The following is a 22,205-nucleotide window of genomic DNA, read 5'->3' on the forward strand; positions in this document are numbered from 1 at the left end:
CTTTGAAAAGAATTAATAAAACACTTGTGACTAGCTTTGGAGAGCTATAGCCCTTCGTCAAGTTGGTGGATTAGCTTAGTCCAATACACAGGCATCATCTGCAGCTTGTTCACTGACCTTTATTTCTACCTATTTAAGTGAACTGAAATGGTGACCACATTACTTCATGCTAAGCTATGGTATATGCAATAGTTAACAGGGAACATACTGAAGAGGCAGTCAGTGAAGAGATTTAATAATAGGAGCAACTGTTATTTTGCAAGTAAACACTCTCTTATAATGTTAGTTTGTCAACCGTGGAGTCCATTTAATCTGGGCTTTTTGTCTTGCAGAAGGCAAATATCTGGGGTTATTCAGGTTTTCACAAACAGCAACTGTTAAAAATATCACGGAGCAAGCAAATTAGACTCAAGTATTAAAGGAGCCACAGCTAAATAAACATCAAAAACCCTTAATAAAAATGAACAAAAATTCATTTGAAAATATAATAAATGGATTTCTTAATGTTTTATAATATTACTATAATATTAAAATGCTTTTTAAACCATTAAAATAATATTTTAGAAAAACTACACCAAAAAAGGGCAAGGAAAAAGATGTGATTTATAACTGAGATCCAAAACCAGATCAGAAGGGGTAGATTAGTCCTAAAAGAGACAATATTGCTCTCTTCACATAACATCATCAACTTTATTTGATATACTTCAGTCAAAAATATATCCAAGCGGTTTACTATATGAAAAGACCAAAGAAGGAAAAAAGATGCAAACTTGACAAAACACAAAAGAAAAACTTTATAGAAGTAATTCCAAATGGCTGCCTCAATATATTCAACTTTTTAAGAACACTTTACCAGAATCTGCATCCTACACAACCTGTTTCTCTTTCATTTACTGTATATGCTGTTCCTTTCTAACCTTACCTCATCTTCACATCCTCTGATATACATACACTATTTATACACACATTGTAGAAATGGGTACATATTCTGGTTCTCACACTCATGCAGTTCTGGTCACCACATCTCAAAAAAGATATGGTGGAATTAGAAAAGATACAAAGAAGGGTGACGAAAATGATAAAGGGGATGGGATGGCTTCCCTATGAGGAAAGGCTAAAGCAGCTAGGGCTCTTCAGCTTGGAGAAGAGACGGTTGAGGGAGGATATGATAGAGGTCTATAAAATACTAAGTGGAGTGGAATATGGAGATGTGAATCACTTGTTTACTCTTTCCAAAAATACTAGGACTAGGGGGCACACAAAGAAGCTACAACGTAATAAATTTAAAACAAATCGGAGAAAATATTCCTTCACTCAACGTGTAATTAAACTGTAGAATTCATTGCAGAATGTGGTAAAAAAAACAGTTAGCTTAACAGGGTTTAAAAAAGGTTTGGATAATTTCCTAAAGGAAAAGTCTATAAGCCATTATTAAGATGGACTTGGGACAATCTACTGCATATTCTAGGATAAGCAACATAAAATCTGTTTTACTGTTCTGGGATCTTGCCAGGTATTTGTGACCTGGATTGGCCACTGTTGGAAACAGGATGCTGGGCTTGATGGACCTTCGGTCTGTCCCACTATGGCAATGCTTATATGCTTATGCAAAACACCTCATTACTATGTAAATAGAAAAACATCAGCAAAAAGCCATGGCCCAATGCTCCCAGGTACTTCTTAAAGGGGCTGGTGCAAATTCAGCATCTGCTCCACTGTACCTCCCCCGCCATGGCTCCGTGGTACATCCTTCCTCCCAATGACCCTACTACATTTCATACTCCCAGTTCACCACCATTTAGTAGACCCCTGAAGCCTACTTGTATTAATTCCTGGGATCTAGTGGGGTTGGGGTACGAATGATCCCCCATTGTTCCTGCCCCGCTGCCTCTAGGTTCAAAATGGTACTGGCAATCCCCTAGCAGTAGTCTCACAGTAGTACGGGTAGTGGTCAAGCTGCCGTATAAGGTGTTTATAAGGCAGCTTGATCCCTAGCAATGTGAGTCTTCATGGCAGGGGGTATTGGTGGGGGAGGGGAGGAGAGAGAGTGGTGGCAGCAACTGAAGCTGTGTCAGCCCCTTTAAGAAGCATTGGGAATCATCAAGCTATGGCTTAGCACTCCATGCTCCCAGATACTATGAATAGCACAGTTTGCAAGGTTCATTGCAAGCTGCATTATTCATGTACCACATGACTGACTAACTTGTTGTACTAAGCTACTGCAGGTTAGTCACTTCCAAGGGAAATTACAGTGCAATGAAAGCCCAAATTTACTGCACATTAATAAATACCCCCTTAGTGTTAAGACCCAGGCATACCTTATAGGGGTCCAACTTCAGATAAGTTAGTTCAAAATAGAGGCGGGTAAGTAATGCATTAAACATCATAATCAAACAACTGAATAAACAAAAGAAATAAATACATTTCAGAGAGAAAAGTCTCCAGTAGTCATTTCCTTGAAAAGGAAGCAGAAGAGTAGACAAGATTTCTGTTTACATTATACATCACTACATAATTGATGTTAAACAGAAAAAGCATACAGAAAGAAATCGAGTGAAATATTTACAGCATTATCAATCATCATTTAGATACTCCATAATTACTGATTAATTTTCAATATATTTGACATTCAAAGCAATTTACGACACATCATTATTTTATCATCTGAATAATCTCAAGTACCATCATCCATTATTTCAGAGGTAATCAAATTTTGGTCCAGTGCAGTTGCAGATACTGGATCACTTGCACATTCTGTGAAGATGCAGATTTAGGTGTATAAAGAATAAGATGATCTCATTTTGAATGGATACACAAGTCTTTCCTTCAAATCTAACTCAACATTTAGATGCATATAAAAAGACAAATTCAGCAATGAGTTGCAACACCTTAATGTTAAAGCTTAAAAATAGTTTTATCATTACTTGAGCTAATCTAGAAATATAGTAATATGCTTTGCTTTATAACCAAAGGGCCTAATTCTCCTAAATTCAGAAATTAAATACAAATTCAGGTCATTATTTTAGAAACATATCCAGGTGTAAATAATAAAGTACCAATTTCAGAAAGCTGCCATTTACACGTTGTAAAGGGGTCCGCTTCCTCCGCTCTGGGTTGGGGCCAGCAGCCCTGTTAGGCTCACAGGTTTCCAGCAAAGAACCAGACTGCCATACGGATTTAGGACCAAAATGGTTTATTCTCAATTCAGTTCCACTCTCAAAATTGAAATGCAGTTCACAAACAGGGTTCAGGCCGGATTCAAAACTCCAGCCAACATTCAGTTTCTTAACAGTTCAGGCCCACTTCCTTTGCACTACCTCCCCTCTCCCTCAGAAGGGCTCAGTCAAAGTTCAGCCTGCTGTTCTATATATCCCAATAATTCAACCCTTTCACACACAGTCTCTTTAAAGGAAACAACTACTTAATGCCCCTGTCCTCTTCACAGCACCCAGGAGGACCCTGTACCAAACAGGGCTGGCAGCTTTCCTCCTACCTCACAGCACCACACCCCTGTGGCCTCTCACACTGCCTTCATGTGCTGGACAGGGCTACATTTACATTCTCACACTCCATGGCAGCTTACTTTTCCCCCCTAGGTAAGCTCCAGTGGCAGGCCCTTTCCGTTCTCCACCTACTCCATGGCAGCTTCTCTCTCAATCAGTTTCCTCTCCCTCCTGGTGGCTAGGAGCCACCCGGAAATCTCTCCCCCTCTCTCACAGCTGGAGGGAATTATATACCGCGATGCAGCTAAGGGACTAAGCTTCACCTCCCCTTCTCCCTCTAGTGGGGAAGGGAGTAACTGGCTCACTTAGCACTGAGCCACTGCTCCCCCTGCTGGGGTTGAAAATCCATTCCACCCTTTTGGGGCTACCCTCCTCTCTCCTGCATGCAAGGTCTTCTGGGAACCGTAGTTTGGGGACTAGCTGCTTCTCTGTGGGGCCCCGAGTGCTAGCTTTGTCACAACATGGAAATCTACACCATAAAGATTTCAAGAGAGCATAGTTTGGGCATAGATTGAGCGAGACTAAAATCTATATGTGTATTCCCCATTTTGGAAAGGGAATACATGTGTAGAGGAAAAATGTCCACACTGGGGGATCCTTTTACTAAAAGCCGCAGTAAAAAGTAACCTGCGATAGTGTGGGCGCATGTTTTTGGCACGCACTGGGCCATTTTTTAATCACAGCTGGGGAAAAAGGGGGCTTTTAATGGGGTGCAGTAAATGTCCGTGTGCAAAAATTAAAAGTGCCGCCTGGCTATTTACTCCCTGAGCCCTTACTGACACCCATTGACCTAGCAGTAAAGGCTCATGCACTACATGCGCAGAACTCATGCAGCGGGCGCTAATGCGCCCAGACTGCCGATTTCAACCAGAAATGCCCCCTGCAGTAGAAAATAGAAAAATAACTACTACTGCAGGAAACAGCGCATGCCGACTTCGAAATTACCACTGGGTGGGAACTAACCAGGTAGCAGTGTCGATTTGGCATGCACTACTTGTGCGGTAGCCCTACGATCGCTTTGTAAAAGGGTCCCTGGGTTTTATACCAATACAAAGACATGCAAAAGTTTTACAACAAGGCTTTATAGTAGAGATTAAGGGACTCATTCTTCTTCATATCATGCAGTTTATTTCCAACTCCAAAATGAAACCAAGTTAAAAATGTGGCCTCAACGCTTAATTGACATCATTTACATTTGCATATTTGTAAAATGGGGAATCTATGTGTGGAAGTGTCAATGCCTCAATATGGAAGCTGCTGAATCCGTGCAGTCAAAAACATGTATATTTATAAAATGGCTGATCCTGCTGTACATGCCAGCAAACACACTTGCACTCCTACATGAACTGTAAACAAGGCTCTGGATTGGCAAATCCTTTGCTAAAATACCACCAGAATTGAGCGTGTCCTGATCTGGATGTCTCAATTTTTTTTGTTACAATTGTATCCCGCACTTTCCCACTCATGGCAGGCTCAATGCGGCTTAAATGGGGCAATGGAGGGTTAAGTGACTTGCCCAGAGTCACAAGGAGCTGCCTGTGCCTGAAGTGGGAATCGAACTCAGTTCCTCAGTTCCCCAGGACCAAAGTCCAACACCCAAATTCTGTAAAAGTAACTAAAAATTGCGCAGACAAATTTGGGCATGCACCCAATTTGCATGTGCAATTTAATTAAATAACAAGCCGATTCATGCTGATTATTTGTTTATTTATTAGGATTCTTAACAAGCAATTATTGAAGCTAATTGGAATTCATTTAAATTTACACAAGTAAATTTTACACGCAGGTCCAAAAGGGGGACATGGCCATGGGAGAATCATGGGCAGATTGGGAATGTTTCCACAATTTATATGTGTTATTTATTTATTTATTTGGATTTTGCTCACACCTTTTTCAGTAGTAGCTCCAGGTGAGTTACATTCAGGTACTCTGGGTATTTATAGAATAATGGAGATCTGTGCCTAATTTAGGTGCAGGGATTTACACTAAGATTTCTTTTTTTTCCCCAAGATATTTTATTGATTGCCATAAGATATAGTAACAATATAACAAATTATACAGAAAATTATGCAGAGGAAGGAGCATCATAAGGTAATGATAACATAAGTTTCAATCTAGTATTGTCTAGCTCTGTAATGTGTATATATAGTCTTTGAGAGGAGTCCATATTGAATTCTTCTTGTTGAGAGTTCCATGAGTCAACCTTTACACTAAGCTTTCATTGGTGTAAATGGTCATGCCTAAATGAAGTCATGGTTCCTGGCGCTAACCCTCAGATTCTATACAGTACGCTTAGATTTAGTTGATGAAATCAGGGTGGATTCTATAGCACTGCATATAACTTAATTGGCTTAACATGCCAATAGGCACTGATAACAATACTTAACAAGTAATAATGAGCACTAATTGGCACTGATTAGAATTTAGGTGCACAACTCGCTAAGAGTATTCTGTAATGATGTACACCAAACTGCAGAGGCAAAAAGGGGTGTGGTTATGGGCAGGGAAATGGCGTTTCATGGGTGCTCCAAAATTTAGGCGTCTAGTTATAGAATATGGTGATTTACACCAAGTTTTCGTTGGCATAAATGGATGTGCACAGATATCAGTGCTGAAATATCAACTAAGCATATTCTAAAATCAGCGCCTATTGAATACATTGTCTAAAAGCACTAACACAACATAAATCAATATAGTAATAATCTTTTTTACACACATAGAATATCAAAATGTACAATAGTCCCTCAAAATGAGTCTTTCACAACAGATCTTACTACTATAGAATCTCCAAATTAAATCATCATGCTTCAAGGCGAGAGACACTCACTCCTGGCAGCTCCACACTCACAGCGCCTTGGAAAACTAATGTTTCTTAATACTACTCCCCACTGAGTTTTCAACAATCTTCACAGCCTCCCTGAACGCCCAACACCGTGTTATGTGATTGACTTTGATTCCCTTGGTTTGTGGATATTATGTATATTGGATACCAGAGGGGTTTGGGGAATTGTGATTTGGGTTTTGGTTTACACATTCCATGTTAGACCCTTTACCCCTTGATTCTATAAAGGTCACCCAAATTTGGATGCAGATCCCAGATCCGTGTGCAAACTAATTAGCTAATGAGCCATTAACAATTGATGTTAATTGGTACTAATTAGGACTTACATGCAGATCTACCTATATGTTATTCTCTAGCACTGCAACAAAAGGGGGTGTGGCCAAGGGAGAGGCATGGGAGGGTCAGGGGCATATCCAGATATAGGTGCAGGGTCTTTTACGTCAGTGGCGTAGCTAGGTGGGTCCATGGGAGCATGGGCCCCCCAAATTTCATCTGGCCCCTGGTTTTGCTGGCCCACCCAAAATCTGTTTTCTGGCTACGCCCCTGTACCTTGGGCTCTGGTTCCCTCCCACCGCAAGGTCTGGCTATACCCCTGTTTTACGTGCCTAACTGCCATTAGTTGCACGTCAGCATTTACACCAGGTTTCAGGCGTAAGTCCTTACGCCCAAAGTTGGATGCGAGAATCCACACTAAACACTATTATGTAAAGGTTGCTTAGCGCTAAGCACTGTTCTCTCTAAGCTGAGCCTCCAATTGCATTGCTGCCAGTGGGGGGGTGATGCTTCAATATTGTGTTTTCAATCACTAGGGATAGGCAGGTTCCCTGCAGAGCTTACCTGTCCCCCCCCCCCCCCCCACCCACACACACACACACACACACACTGGCAGGATGTAGGTGGAGGACTCCCGCTCAGCTTAGAGGGAACAGTGGCGCTAAGCAACATTTATAGAATTGGCGCTTAGCACGGATCTTAACGGTGCCTAACTTTGGGTGCCATTTACTGAATCTAGCCCTTAATGCAGGAATTAGTGTGCTGTCAAGTCGGCACATTAACTATTAGTGTATGCCCATGCTAACTGCTTAGCATATCTCAGGGCCCTGTTTACAAAGGTGCGCTAGCTTTTTTTAGTACATGCTAAAAATTAATGCACGCTAACCATTTAGATGCCCATAGGATTATTATGGGCATCTATACGGTTAGCGTGCCCTAAAAATGCTAGCATGCCTTTGTAAACAGGGCCCTTAGTAAATAAAACCTTTTGCTTGCATGCTTGCACCAGAAATGAAACTATAGAAGTTTAGCTCACAGAATTTTAAGACTTTTAACCTGTCACAATCCACAGCAGTTTTTCCCTGATCAGAATGCATCCGCCATTATTAAACACAGATAACAACTGTCCAGTAAAACATATCAGAGCGCAGCTACAAAAGATGTATTCTTATTTTAATACTGTGCACTCATACATCATTTTTAGCACATAGATAAAAGGTTTTTGATCTATCATCCTAAAATTGTGGCTTAAGGAATACCTCAGATGAAAAAATGCTCTGAGGCAGCATGCCGAATGTTAATGTTGCCTTTGCTGATAGGATTGAGAGGTTTACAAGCATGAATGGAAGATGCAGTATGGAAAATACCATTTTAACTGCTGTATGTTGTAAATAATACATGAAACCATTTTACAGGGGGACAGTGCACAGAAGTCCATGTCTGAAATGTGGCTCCTAATTGCGGGAAGCTGGTGGAGGGTGCTATGACACCTGTCAATTATCAGTAGGCGGTGAATGCAGATAGCATGCATAATTTATCAACTTGGTGTCCTTTTTTGTTAAACTGTCTGCTTTAGCTTCACAATCTGGCACCCCTTTAAAACGGAAAATACAAAAGGACTTTGTAAAGCCAACATTCAAAGCTATTTTTAAATTTCGATTTATTTCCCAGTTTACTTAAAAAAAAATGAACTTCACAGTTCAATACAACATACATCAAATGCAGATACTTCTGGTATGCATGGTCTGGCAGCATGGTTTTGGCACGCTAACGGCATGAAAACTTCCTGAAGGAAAGTGGGTGAAGGAACTGTATTATTGTCTAATACAAGCCAGTCAGAGACTAGTAAACGGAGGCAGAAGAAAAATATAAAACAATGTAATAAGTAAACCTAAGTAAATTAATGGGCCTATGATTATAACATGTATCTAGGTGAGAAGTTTTACAACAGAAAAATGCAGATATGATTGCCTAGATCTTTTAAAAAATGTTGAATAAATTATTTTTTTTCTGAAGTTAATATGTTTGAGTTAAGGTGGTCCACAGTCTTATATGATTTTAAAAATTCACCATGCCATAGTAGCAAACCTGATTGTGCTGGTACCGCTGCACAGGACCACAGCTCAACCGTTAGGCAAGACTAGGTCGCCACCTAGGTCAGCAGCTTCTGGAGGAGGAGGGCAGCAAAGAGTAGCTACAGTCAAAGCAAAACCATAGATCCTAACAGCTACACACATTCAAAGAACCATTACTATATGAAGGAAGGATGAACATTTTTCAAATAAGCCATTTACCTGGGTAAATTACTTTTGGAAATTGCCCTCATTATGGGGCCCTTCTACTAAACTGTGGGGAAAAGTGGCCTGTGGCAGTGCGAGCGTGTTTTTTGAGTGTGCGCCGGGCCAGTTTTTGCGGCATCCTGGAAAAAAGGGCCCTTTTTAAGGGGGTCAGAAAATGGACATGCGGCAAAATAAAGACCAGCGCATGTCCATTTTCAGCCTGAGACCTTACCGCCACCCACTGACTTAGTGGTACGGTCTCATGCGCTACCCAGGCAGTAGGCATGCAGCACGCGTCTACTGCCATTTAACGCCAGGTAAGTGCAACACAGTAGAAAATAGAAAATGTTTTCTATCACGTGTTCTCAGCGGGTGCCAAATTCAGAATGCTGATTTGTCATGCATTGGATGTGCGTAGGCCCTCACGCACCTTTGTAAAATGGCCCCTATTTGTGTGCGTGTGATATAAGCATGAAGCCTTAGAGTGGGGGTGGACAGACCAGGAGCCTGAAAGTTAATGTCAGGGTGGGGGAAGCATAAGGCTGAAAGTTCACCCAGGGTGTCTAGTACTCTTGCACCAGTCCTGTTGCTGCAAATCTTTTGCTACTGAATTTAAAAATAGCTGGCATTTTTCACTATAAAAGTGAGACATTTAGCTGTGTGAAGCATAGTCATGTAACATTTTACTTTAGAATGCCAAAGACATTTATGGTCCTCTGTCTAAATAAACCTTGGGTAAAATAAACTGCAGCCATCTTCACACCTCATATTTTACAGTAAAAAATTTCAAAGTAGGAAATGTGATTAAATGATCTAATGTTCAAATAGCTTTCCTATGAGAGCAGAAGTCCTATTTAAATCCAAACTCAGGATTTATGATACATGTGCATTTCAGTTACTTCAGATTAAGCAGACCTAGTAGTGGCTGAGATTGAGATTGGATGAATTGCTACTTTATCATAGCATGCTTTATATTAAGGGCCCCCTTTTCAATAAAATAGAAGTGTCAACCTGCAATCCTGGAGGGCCTCAAACCAGTCAGTTTTTAGGATTTCTAATGAATATTCATGAGTTATATTTGCATGCATTGTCTCCTTTATATGCAAATATCTCTCACATAATACATATTCATTATGGGTATGCTGATAACCAGGCCGATTTGTAATCCTCCAGAATTGCAATTTGACATCCCAGTAATAGAGGTTTGTCATAGACACAAAGAGATAAGTTATTTTGAAAATAGGACTTAAGAAAATGCTAATTAGCCATGTGGTAACAGGCCAGCACACAACACTTCAGGCTCATACACAAAAATAAAGACAAAAATAGAGATCAAAATAGAAACCCAAGGGGAGATAAACTAAATTTTTGATAGGGAAAAATAACTAGACAGAAAAACTGTATCAAAAATAAAAAATGAATAAACAAACACAAATTCTTCCTAAAAATAAAATAGGGGGATAAAAGAAGATCAGCCATCAATAATTCTGTTCAAGCCTTTGGGAGTAAGGGTAGCCAAAAAACGAATCCATCAATGTTCTCTATATTGTAGTCGAGTGTTTAGGTCACCATCACTTTGTTCCAGAGCTACAAACCTTAGCTGGTCAAAAGTATGATGTAGAACTAGGCAATGTTCTACCAATGGAGCAGTAATATCCTGGCATTTCAAATGACTTTTATGTTCCAATAGTCTTGCCTTGATTGACATCAAAGTTTTGTCCACGTAGACAAGACCACAAGGACACCCACCATATGGCATTCACTACTCTAGTGGAGGTACAGGTGGTTGATATTTTCAGATTAATGAGACGAAGAACCTGAGAGTGAAATGACACACACACACTGCACCAAGCATAGGAGTAGTGGCCTATAACCATTGGGACTGTAAAAGGTAAAGGATCACTTGAAAAATAAGAAGGAATGAATAGATCTTTTAAATTCTTCTCACGATGGAAGACAAAAAGGAGAGGTTGTTGAAGAATAGATTCTGTTGTGGTCGGTAATAGTAGACGTTCTTTAGCAGCCCACCTAGCTCTTTTATAGGCCTGTTTCACCATGGAGATAGGATACCCTCACTGTATAAACCTATCAAACATCTCAGTGGCTTGATGCTTGAAATTTGCTGTAGAAGAACAAATATGTTTCAGCCTCAAGAAATGGCCAGCTGGAATGCTCACCTGTAGCTTACACAGATGACCACTCTGGAAATGAAGAAGGGTGTTCCTGTCAGTGGGTTTATGGGAAATGGTATAGCTGAAGCCAAGACCAGTCCTAGAAATCTGAAGATCTATTTGTTCTGGAACATGAAAATTTTTTTGTGAGAACTAGGCCCAGGAACTGGGTAATATGAGGATGATGTATCTGTCTATAAGTAAAACTTCCCAGATCACCTGTAAAGATGCTTCTTGAGTCACAGACCTAGAAAGGGATCTGGGAGTCATCATTGATAAGATGTTGAAAGCTTCTGCTCAGTGTGCTGCGGTGGCTAAGAAAGCGCACAGAATGTTGAGTATTATTAGGAAAAGGATGGAAAACAAACAAGAGGACGTTATAATGCAGTTGCATCTCTCCATGGTGCGACCACACCTCGAATATTGTGTCCAATTCTGGTCGCCGCATCTCAAAAAAGATATAAAGGAATTGGAGAAGGTGCAGAGAAGGACGACGAAAATGATAAAAGGGATGGAACGACTTCCCTATGAGGAAAGGCTAAGAAGGTTAGGGCTCTTCAGCTTGGAGAAAAGGCGGCTGAGGGGTGATATGATAGAAGTCTACAAGATAATGAGCGGATTAGAGCCGACAGATGTGAAGCGTTTGTTTACACTTTCAAACAATAATAGAACTAGAGGACACAAGATGAAGCTAGAATATGGTAGATTTAAAACATATAGGAGAAAGTTTTTCTTTACTCAGCGTGTAGTTGGACTCTGGAACTTGTTGCCGGAGAATGTAGTGACAGCAGCTGGCCTTATTATTAATTTTGTGTGTGTGGGGGGGGGGGGGGGGAGGTTGCCGGTTCTTGAAGCCTGGATTGGCCGCTGACGGAAACAGGATGCTGGGCTTGATGGACCCTTGGTCTTTTCCCAGTATGGCGGTGCTTATGTGCTTGAGGAACATTCGTGTAGAGAACCTCAATGTCTGCAGTGCAGCTAGGGCTCTTCAGCTTGGAGAAAAGACAGCTGAGGGAAGATATGGTAGAGGTCTATAAAATAATGAGTGGAATGGAACAGGTAGACGTGAATCATTTGTTTACTCTTTCCAAAAATACTAGGACTAGGGGGTATGCGATGAAGCTACAAAGTAGTAAATTTAATATGAATTGGAGAATATTTTTCTTCATTCAACATGTAATTAAACTCTGGAATTCATTGCCAGAGAATGTGGTAAAGGACATCACTATCTCTACTTCAGGAAGCGGGTGAAAGCTTGGATCTTCAACTAGGCCTTTAACGGAAGAAGTAAATGACACCAACTGCACATATTATAGCAGGACATGTTTATCCACTCGTACCCTAGCCAAGATGATGTTCAAACACCTTTCTGATCTCATTTGCAACTCTCTTTAACTAGTCCCTTATTTTCTTACTCCTGTTACTCTATCTTATCTATCTATGTGTTCCATCTTTACTTTCACCCTATGTTGTTAATTACAATGTTTTATTGTGTATTGTGTTGGCATTGTAATGTAGCATACTATGCCAAATTTTGTATTGCTGTCTGAATGTTTTTACTGCTGTAATTGTCTATTGCTTATGTTTGATTTATTCTTGCTGTACACCGCCTTGAGTGAATTCGTTCAAAAAGGCAGTAAATAAATCCTAATAAATAAATAAATAAATAAAATAAGAAGTGTCACTTTGACTTGGCCCATATACTTTGTTCTAGAGATACCACTGCCTGCTGGCAGCCCTGTCTCCACCCTGACAAATTATATGACACCAGCAGGTCCCAGGAAGAAACAGTACCACTGCACCATACAGCACCCCACCCTTACAACTAAAGGGACCTCAATTTTTTTTAAATGTGCAAGGCGGTGATATAATTCTGAATAACTGTTCCAGGTCCAGAAACAGCTGGTCCTGACTTTGGCAACAGGCGAAATGAGGCTCAGAAGAGTTTAACTGTGATATGCAAAGGGGTGTGCCTTCTACCCCAGGGCACAGTGTTGGAACTAGGGATTCAAGAGTTAAAGATTGGAAACAGCACAGAGCAGGGGTTTAACTGTAATCTACAGGCTCAAATATGATGTAAATGAATGTATTTTTTAACATAGTTACAGATGTCATGGAAAGAAAGTCTGAGGAGTCACTAATTTGTACAAAAGCCTGATACAACCTCTTCCCCTCTGTGTGTATGGAAAAGGTTACTCATGCTCCCAATGACTTCTTCTGAATAGAGCTCTGAACTCCACTCCATGAGGCTTTTATTCTGTTCACATAGGCTGCAGTAAACAGTGTTGCTCCAGACCCAGATCATAGGAGCTAGAGAGAAGGTCTGAGGAACAAACAGCAACAAGGGTCCAAAAGAAAAGTACCTGTAACTACTACTGAGTTACAGCTTGTCTTGTCCATAGCCATCTACTTCTCACCTATTGCCCAGCATATCTGGGAATCTAGTTGGGGGATCCACTCCCTGCAGGGGAACAGCAGACCTAAGTGGACAGAGTTACAGTCAACATTTCTGTCTCTTTTCCTATCTCTTACTTAGCTGAAAAGCCACAACAGATTTGAAATCTTTATTCTTTCTAGTTGCCTCCAGCCAAATATCCCTCTCTGCACCCATGGTTTCATAAGTCATGTAAATCAGGGGCATAGTACAGCACCACCAGGAAATGACAGGCTGAGGCAGCCATGTGGAGAAAGTTGCAGATGCCTTAGAAGTAGCAAGTTAATAACATCCTGGTGCATTTTCATGAGCTGACAAGCATGAAGGCATGGGGTGACTGCACAAAAGAACAAGACAGGAAGGCTCTATAGAAATTAAAAAATTGCTGTTGTTTGACTAGAAGTCACTGTACACCGGCACAAAGTGGGATTGCATGATTGCAGTGAGGAGAGAGGAGTGAACATAGCAGGATTTTGAAGCAGCAGAGTAAAATCCAGTAGGCCCAAAAGTATGCACTGCTCACAGTGATCATGTAAAAAAAAAAAAAAGGAAAGATTGAAGAAAGCCACTGCATGAATCTACATATTAAAGAAAGAGAGCATATTTATATTATGCCCAAGAAATAGAAGTGCAAGTATGAAATACATTTTGACCCAAAGATAGTGAAGAATAAAGATGAATGCCAAGCCTTTTTGCAATATCAGAGAAAGAAAGAGGGAAAGAATTAAGATAACAAGTCAGAAATGGATGGGGTACAAGAGAGAAAAGAGAATTTTAGCTTTGAACCATTAAGAAAGATAATTTGCATATATCCAGGAAGAGAGAGCAGATTAATAGGAAGAAGAGTGGAGTTATCAGCAAAGGGGTAAGGAAATTAAAGAAATATGCATATTATATCCATGAATAGGAGCCACAGAATGAGATAAGAGCACCAAAATGCTAGAAGCACTTAACCAGATGCTTTTTTGATGAGTGGATGAGTGAGCTATAAATATATCAATGTGAGTAACGATAGTAACATAGTAAGTGACAGCAGAAAAAGACCTGTATGGTCCATCCAGTCTTCCCAACTAGATAAACTCATATGTGCTACTTTATATTTATACCTGACCTTGATTTGTATCTGCCATTTTCAGGACACAGACTGTAGAAGTCTGCCCAGCACTAGCCCCGCCTCCTAACCACCGGCGCTGCCACCCAATTTCTGCTAAGCTTCTGAGGATCCATTTCTTCTGAACAGGATTCCTTTATGTTTATCCCACGCTTTTTCGAATTCCGTTACCATTTTCATCTCCACCACCTCCCTCGGGAGGGCATTCCAAGTATCCACCACTCTCTCCGTGAAAAAGTACTTCCTGAGATTTTTCTTGAGTCTGTCTCCCTTCAACCTCATTTCATGTCCTCTAGTTCTACTGCCTTCCCATCTACAGAAAAGGTTCATTTGTGGATTAATACCCTTCAAATATTTGAACGTCTGTATCATATCATCCCTGTTTCTACTTTCCTCCAGAGTAAACATGTTCAGGTCAGCAATTCTCTCCTCATATGTCTTTTAACGCAAATCCCATACCATTTTTGTAGCTTTTCTTTGCACCGCTTCAATTCTTTTTACATCCTGATACGGCCTCCAAAACTGAACACAATACTCCAGGTGGGGCCTCACCAATGACTTGTACAGGGTCATCAACACCTCCTTTCTTCTGCTGGTCACACCTCTCTCTATACAGCCTAGCAACCTTCTGGCTATGGCCACCGCCTTGTCACACTGTTTTGTCGCCTTCAGATCCTCAGATAAAATCACCCCAAGATCCCTCTCCCTGCCTGTACATATCAGACTCTCACCGCCTAACACATATGTCTCCCGTGGATTTCTGCTTCCTAAGCGCATCACTTTGCATTTCTTCGCATTGAATTTTAATTACCAAACATTAGACCATTCTTCTAGCTTCTGCAGATCCTTTTTCATGTTTTCCACTCCCTCCACTCTTGGTATCATCCACAAAAAGGCAAACTTTACCTTCTAACTCTTCAGCGATGTCACTCACAAATATATTGAATAGAATCAGCCCCAGCACCGATCCCTGAGGCACTCCACTACTCACATTTCCCTCATCCGAGTGAATTCCATTAACCACCACCCTCTGGTGTCTGTCCGTCAACCAGTTCCTAAACCAGTTCAGCACGTCAGGTCCTAGGTAGTAATTTGGTGTGGAGGGGTGTGTGGTATGCATGTATGAGTGATTGGTTTGAGTCGGAGTGGGGTGCGAGTTTGGGGTACATGGGTGTGATGTAGAGGGAAGGGTATTTATGTGTGAGTGAATGATGATGATATACTCTTTCAAGCTTGAATTGTCACTTTGGTTGATCTCTGGCCCTTCCTTTCCACTAGTAACTTCCTAATAGGTTCCCCCTTCACCAGGACTACCCATGGCAAACCCTTGTTAAACCTTTAGCATTGTCCTGTCCCCCTCTCTCCTTCCACTCTCTACAGCCTTCCAGGTGACCAGCATTTCCTCTTCCTACCCCTGCCCCAGGCTCCAGTTGTCCAGCATCTTTTATTGTCTTTCCTAACCCCACTACCCAGGTGGTCAGCATCTTTCATCTTCTTCTCTTTCCCAGGCCTTGCAGTGTGTGTCACTGTTACTACCACCTTATCTCGGCCTGGGCCAAGACTGCAAAAAAGCACCATGGCACAGGACCTTGAGCGCAAGCCCATACTCATGCCCTGCTGTGTCCCACCCCTCTCTGAAGCAGACTTACTGACAGAAAGGGAAGACATAAGAACATAACATAATAATAACCATAGATTTAAAACAAATAGGAGAAAGTTTTTCTTTACTCAGCGTGTAGTTAGACTCTGGAACTCGTTGCCGGAGAATGTAGTGACAGCAGCTGGCCTTACGGAATTTAAAGGGGGTTTGGACAGATTCCTGAGGGAAAAGTCCATTGAACATTATTAATTTTTTTTTTTTTTTTTTTGGGGGGGGGGGGGGGGGTTGCCAAGTTTTGAAAGCCTGGATTGGCCGCTATCGGAGACAGGATGCTGGGCTTGATGGACCCTTGGTCTTTCCCAGTATGGCGGTGCTTATGTACTTATGTACTGGTTCAGACCAATGGTCCATGTAGCCTAGTACCCTGCTTCCAACAGTGGCCAATCCAGGTCACAAGTACCTGGCAGAAACCCAATTAGTAACAGCATTCCATACTACCAATCCTGGGGCAAGCAGTGGCTTCTCTTCCCCCATGTCCATCTCAATAACAGACTACAGACTTTTCCTCCAGGAACTTGTCCACTATTTTAAAATCCAGATAAGCTAACCACTGTTACTACATCCTCCGGCAACAAGTTCCAGAACTTAACTATTCTTTGAGTAGAAAAATATTTCTCCTATTTGTTTTAAAAGTATTACCATATAATTTTCTTTGAGTGTCCCCTGGTCTTTTCAGTTTTTGAAAGAGTGAAAATTTGATTCACTTTTACCTGTTTGACTCCACTCAGGATTTTGTAGACCTCAATCATATTCCCTCTCAGCTGTCTCTTTTCCAAGCAGATCAGCCCTAACCTCTTTAGCCTTTCCTTATATGGGAGGAATTCCATCCCCTTTATCATTTTGGTTGCTGTGCTTTGAACCTTTTATAATTCCACTATATCTTTTTTAAGATATGACGACCAGAATTGAACGCAATAGTCAAGGTGAGGTCGCACCATGGAGCGATAAAGAGTCATTATAATATTTTTGGTCTTGTTTTGAATCTCTTTCCTAATAATTCCTAGTATCCTATTTGCTTTTCTGGCCACCACCGCACATTGAGCAGAAGATTTAAGCATATTGTCTACAATGACACCTAAATCTTTTTCTTCAATGCTGACTCCTAAGGTGGACCCCAGCATCAGGTAACTATGATTTGGATTATTCTTCCCAATGTGCATCATTTTGCATTTGTCCACCTTAAATTTCATCTGCCATTTGGATGCTCAGTCTTCCAGTTTCCTGAGGTCTTCTTGCAATTTTTCATAATCTGCATGTATTTTGACAACTTTGAATAGTTTTGTATCATCTGCAAATTTAATCACCTCACACGCCATTCCAATTTCCAGATCATTTATAAATATGTTAAATGCACCAATCCCAGTACAAATCCCTATGGCACTATACAATTCACCCTGCTCCATTGAGAAAAATGGCTATTTAACCCTACCCTCTGTTTTCTGTCCAATAACCAATTCCTAATCCACAATAGAACATTGCCTCCTATGCCATGACTCAGGAGTCTCTCATGAGGACCTTTGTCAAAAGCTTTCTGAAACTCTAGATTCACTACGTCTACTGGCTCACCTTTATCCACATGTTTATTCATGCCTTCAAAGAAATTAAGCAAATTGGTGAAGCAAGACTTCCCTTGACTGAACCCATGCTGACTCTGTTCCATTAAACAATATTATTTGTCTATGTGTTCCATAATTTTATTCTTTTTAATAGTTTCCACTATTTTGCCCAGCATTATCATCAGGCTTACCAGTCTGTAATTTCCCACATCAACCCTGGAACCTTTTCTAAAATTTGGCGTTACATTGGCCACCCTTCAATCTTTAGGTACTACAGAGGCTTTTAAGGATAGATTACAGATCACTAACTGCAGAGCAGCAATTTCATGTTTGAGTTCTTCAGTACCCTGGGTTGTATGCCATCCGATCCAGGTGATTTATCACTCTTTAACTTGTTGTTTTGGCTCAGTACTGTACATCTTCCATGCTCACTGACATTTATTTCAGTTCCTCCACATCTTCACCCTTGAAAAACATTTCTGGTACAGGTAAATCTCTTATATCTTCTTCCGTAAAGACCAATGCAAAGAATTCATTCATTCTCTCTGCTAGGGAAATAGGTTGAGTAATAGTCCACAGATGCTCTGGCAGTGGGTCTCCATAGACTGAGGAAATGCAAAGGGGTTCTCTGAGGGGATTCATAGAAATGCCATACTGGCATATCATCCGTTCATCCACAAAGTTCCCGGCTGCGCTGGAAACAATGAAATCTAGGACTATGATCTGTTTATTGTCCCATAGAAGGGTGGCAGGGAAGAGTACAGAAGGAGGTTAGAACAACTCAGGAAGGACCTAGGGACATCTCCTAGGGACCTCCTAGTCTGAAGGTATTCCTAGTTTCCTGGGACATCATTTAGCATAGTGTCCCAGATCCACACAGAATAGACAGAGGTTTTGCGCTCTACAATGCATTTTCTCTTCCTCTGAAAGTCGAGAATGTCCTATTTGCATGAAGACTTCTTCCAGGGGGGCAGGAGCAGCTGGCATCTGTGAGGTTGTGAGATCCTGAAGCTGGGGCGTCGATCACTTAAAGCAGCATTTACCTCCATGTTTCTTAGCCTTTTCTTGAAAGTGGATGTCCACCTTGATGCATAGGGAAATCAAGTCATTCAAACTGGTGGGGAGATTCCATCCTGTCAGTTCATCGTTAATGGCCCACCAGGCCATGCCAAAAAATGGCCACCTGGGACTCCTGATTCCATTGCAGTTCAGAAACCAGGGTCTAGAATTGAATGACATACTGGCTCACAGTTATGGCCCCTTGTTGTATGCACAGGAACTCAGATGCTACTGAGGAAAGACTCCTTGCCTCATCAAATACCTGATGGAAGCATGTGAGGAAGGCAGTCAAGTTGAACATAAGCAGGTCATTCTGCTCTCACAGGGGAGAGGCCCAAGCCAACGCTTGCCCAGAAAGGAGATGATAAAGGTAATCTTGACTCAATCCAAAGGAAAACTAGAGGGCTGTAGTTCAAAGTTCTTCAAACACTGGTTAATAAATCCTTGGCATGCCTTGGGGTTCCCATCAAAGCACGGTGGTGCTGAGAGTTGAGGCTAAGACACTGGGTAAGCTGGAGGTGGTACTGCTGGAGTGGATCCTGGACATAGGGCCTGTGATTTGCATCACCGCAAGCTGAGCACAGACCCGTAATCTGCTGACGTTCAGTAATGTAGAAATATGCTAGCCCTTGCTCTCAGTAAACTACAGGCCAATGGCTCAGGCTAAAGAGCTAGGCCTCTTGAAATCCAAAAATCATCTCTGATACAAAATATATTTCACTGCAGCTCAAGCTGAAATGAGTTCACAGACAGCTAGGCCTGTAAAAATCAGATATCACCTTTGACACAGTTACATTTCACTGTGGCAAGTGCTGAAATGAGGTAATTGAGAGCTGGCAAAGGAGGGGGCATTTGCTCTTGTCCACAATCCTGAGACTGGCACCTGCAAGAAGTCATGAGCCAAGATGTTTTGATTAAAATGAAAGATAGTAGAGGGTTAGATGCAAGTAGAAGGGAGGGGGGAGCTGAAAAGAGCAAAATGACCTGTGAATTCATCTCACAGATGCGCTCTGAGCATATCTTGTTTATACTTAGAGCTTGAGAACATGTGAAGTCATTCTGATCAACTGATAAGGGCCAAGAGCCCTGGTGACAAAGCTAGGGTCCATTGGAATCAATGGGGTCAGAATGGTATAAAAAGGGGAGTCAGAAAGGTATTAGAGCAGAAGACTCCAGAAGGCCAGAGAGAGAGGACATGTCATGTAATGCTGTTCCACCATATGACTGCCTGAACTGCTTGTACTACATTTGGGTAAGATATCAATGTCAATAAACTATATTTCTTTATCTACTAAATACTGGGTTCCTTTCTAATTACATAGGTTTATACTGCCTTGACTGTGTAACACTGTCATGTGCAGATACAAGGTTAGGATAATTAAGTATCTAGAGGGGACAGGCAATTCTGTCCAGGTTAGTAAAAGGGCCATGGCTCCGCTGCCCAAATGGAGATGGAAGATCTAATAATAAACAGTTTGTTGCTGCCAGATCTCCTGGATGAGGTCCTGGAGACACTGGAGCTGATCCATGCGGCTGGTAAGGTCCTGAACAGAATCAGAAAGTTGCTGGAACTAGAGGGCCAGTTGCTGGAGCAGCTGCAAGGCGAGTGTCTCATCTAAGCTTATGACCTTTGCAATCTGTCACAACTCGGAGTGAGCCCTTGAGCCGCAGCCGAGTTAATGCTACCTAGTCAACCCAAGGGCTGGCGAGTCCCTGACTGGCGGCAGCCGAAATACCCGGGCATGGCTGAACTGAAGACAGGGCTGGAGCTGGACGACAGGGATTGGGCTCGAAGACAGGGCTGCAGCAAGACAGGAACAAGGCTGGAACTTGGAGAAAGAGAAGGAATAGAACAAGACACAGGCAGGAACAGGAGACAAACTGGAACAAGGCTGCAACGCACAAGACAACTCTAGAAGACCTGTTGCAAAGGTACTGGTGGGAGTCAGGAACTTCCTTATATACTACCTGATGACATCAGCCAGCGTCCACTTGCAAGACTTTAAAGGAAGTGCTGGGTTTCTAGGAAGTGAACAGATCATTTTTGGCATGGAATGCTGCTGGAGACCACAGAGAATAGGTGAGGGGCATGACAATTAATTATGTTTTTTGTTTGGGTTTTGATTGTTTTTTGATTTTGCACATTTGGAAACATTTCTTATAGATAAGAACAGTTGATCTACATTATCCCCCGAATTTTATATGTAATGCTAAAAGTTGCACATGCAAATTTAGACGCATCCCCAATTTGTGAGTAACGAGCCAATTAGTGATGATAATTGGACCCTAACAATTATTAGTACTAATTGGAATTAATTTATATTTATGCTTGCAAAGTTAGGCGCCGGGATCTATACATAAATTTTACTCATGGGTTCAAAAAGGGAGTGTGGCCATGGATGGGCGGATCGGGGGTGTTCCTTCAATTTAAGTGCATTTTTATATAATAAGAGGAATCCATGCCTACTTTAGGCTCAAGAATTTACACCAGAGTTCAACTGATTTAAATTCTTGTGACTAAAGATAGTTGTGGATCCTGGCGTAAGCGCTATTCTATAAATAGCACCTAACTTTGAGCACCATTTATAGAATAGTGATTAATCCTTTTTTCGGCACAGATTGTTTGGTGCTATTTATACAATTTAGTTTGATGTGGTTAGGTGGGGGATTATAGCTCCAAGTTTTGCAGGTTCTGAGATGGGAGAATATTTTCCCTAGTTTCTTGTGACTTGGATTTTCTTTCTCTTTTTCTTTTTATATTCTTCAGCTTCCCTATAATGTGGGCTTCAACAGAAGGGTACTGTTTGTTTACATAAATTTTCCTTTTTTATATTTACTGTTTGCATCTTTGTTTACTTATATTGGTAAATTCTAAATATTTCAAATAAAAAATAATAATGAATAAATAAAAAGATTATACAAGATTAAAATTCTCTTTTTTCCAAGTTGCATAGATTTTTGTCCTAGCTGTCTAACAGGCAGACTCCCAGACCTTTTCCTCTGGGACAAATGTAACAGAACCTATTAAAGACTTCAAAATTTGAATCAGAATGGAGATGTTTTTCACAGCCTCTGTGCTAGAAATAGGTTGCTATGTAGGTAGGCAAAGAGAGAAAACTGTCAGAAAGAGTGAGAGGTTAAGAAACTTATTAAGAGCCACATAAATGTTGGGTAATGATGAGATTCAAACATACTACAAGGTTTGTAGATTTCACATTTTTATCACTGACCCGAAGGCTCTTAAACACACTGCAAATCTATAATGTAAGAACAAATAATGCTGGAATGTTTATTTTTCTAAGGCAGGGAAGTATTTG

This window comes from Microcaecilia unicolor, chromosome 2 (genome assembly GCF_901765095.1).
Source record: "Microcaecilia unicolor chromosome 2, aMicUni1.1, whole genome shotgun sequence".
Taxonomy (NCBI): Eukaryota; Metazoa; Chordata; class Amphibia; order Gymnophiona; family Siphonopidae; genus Microcaecilia; species Microcaecilia unicolor.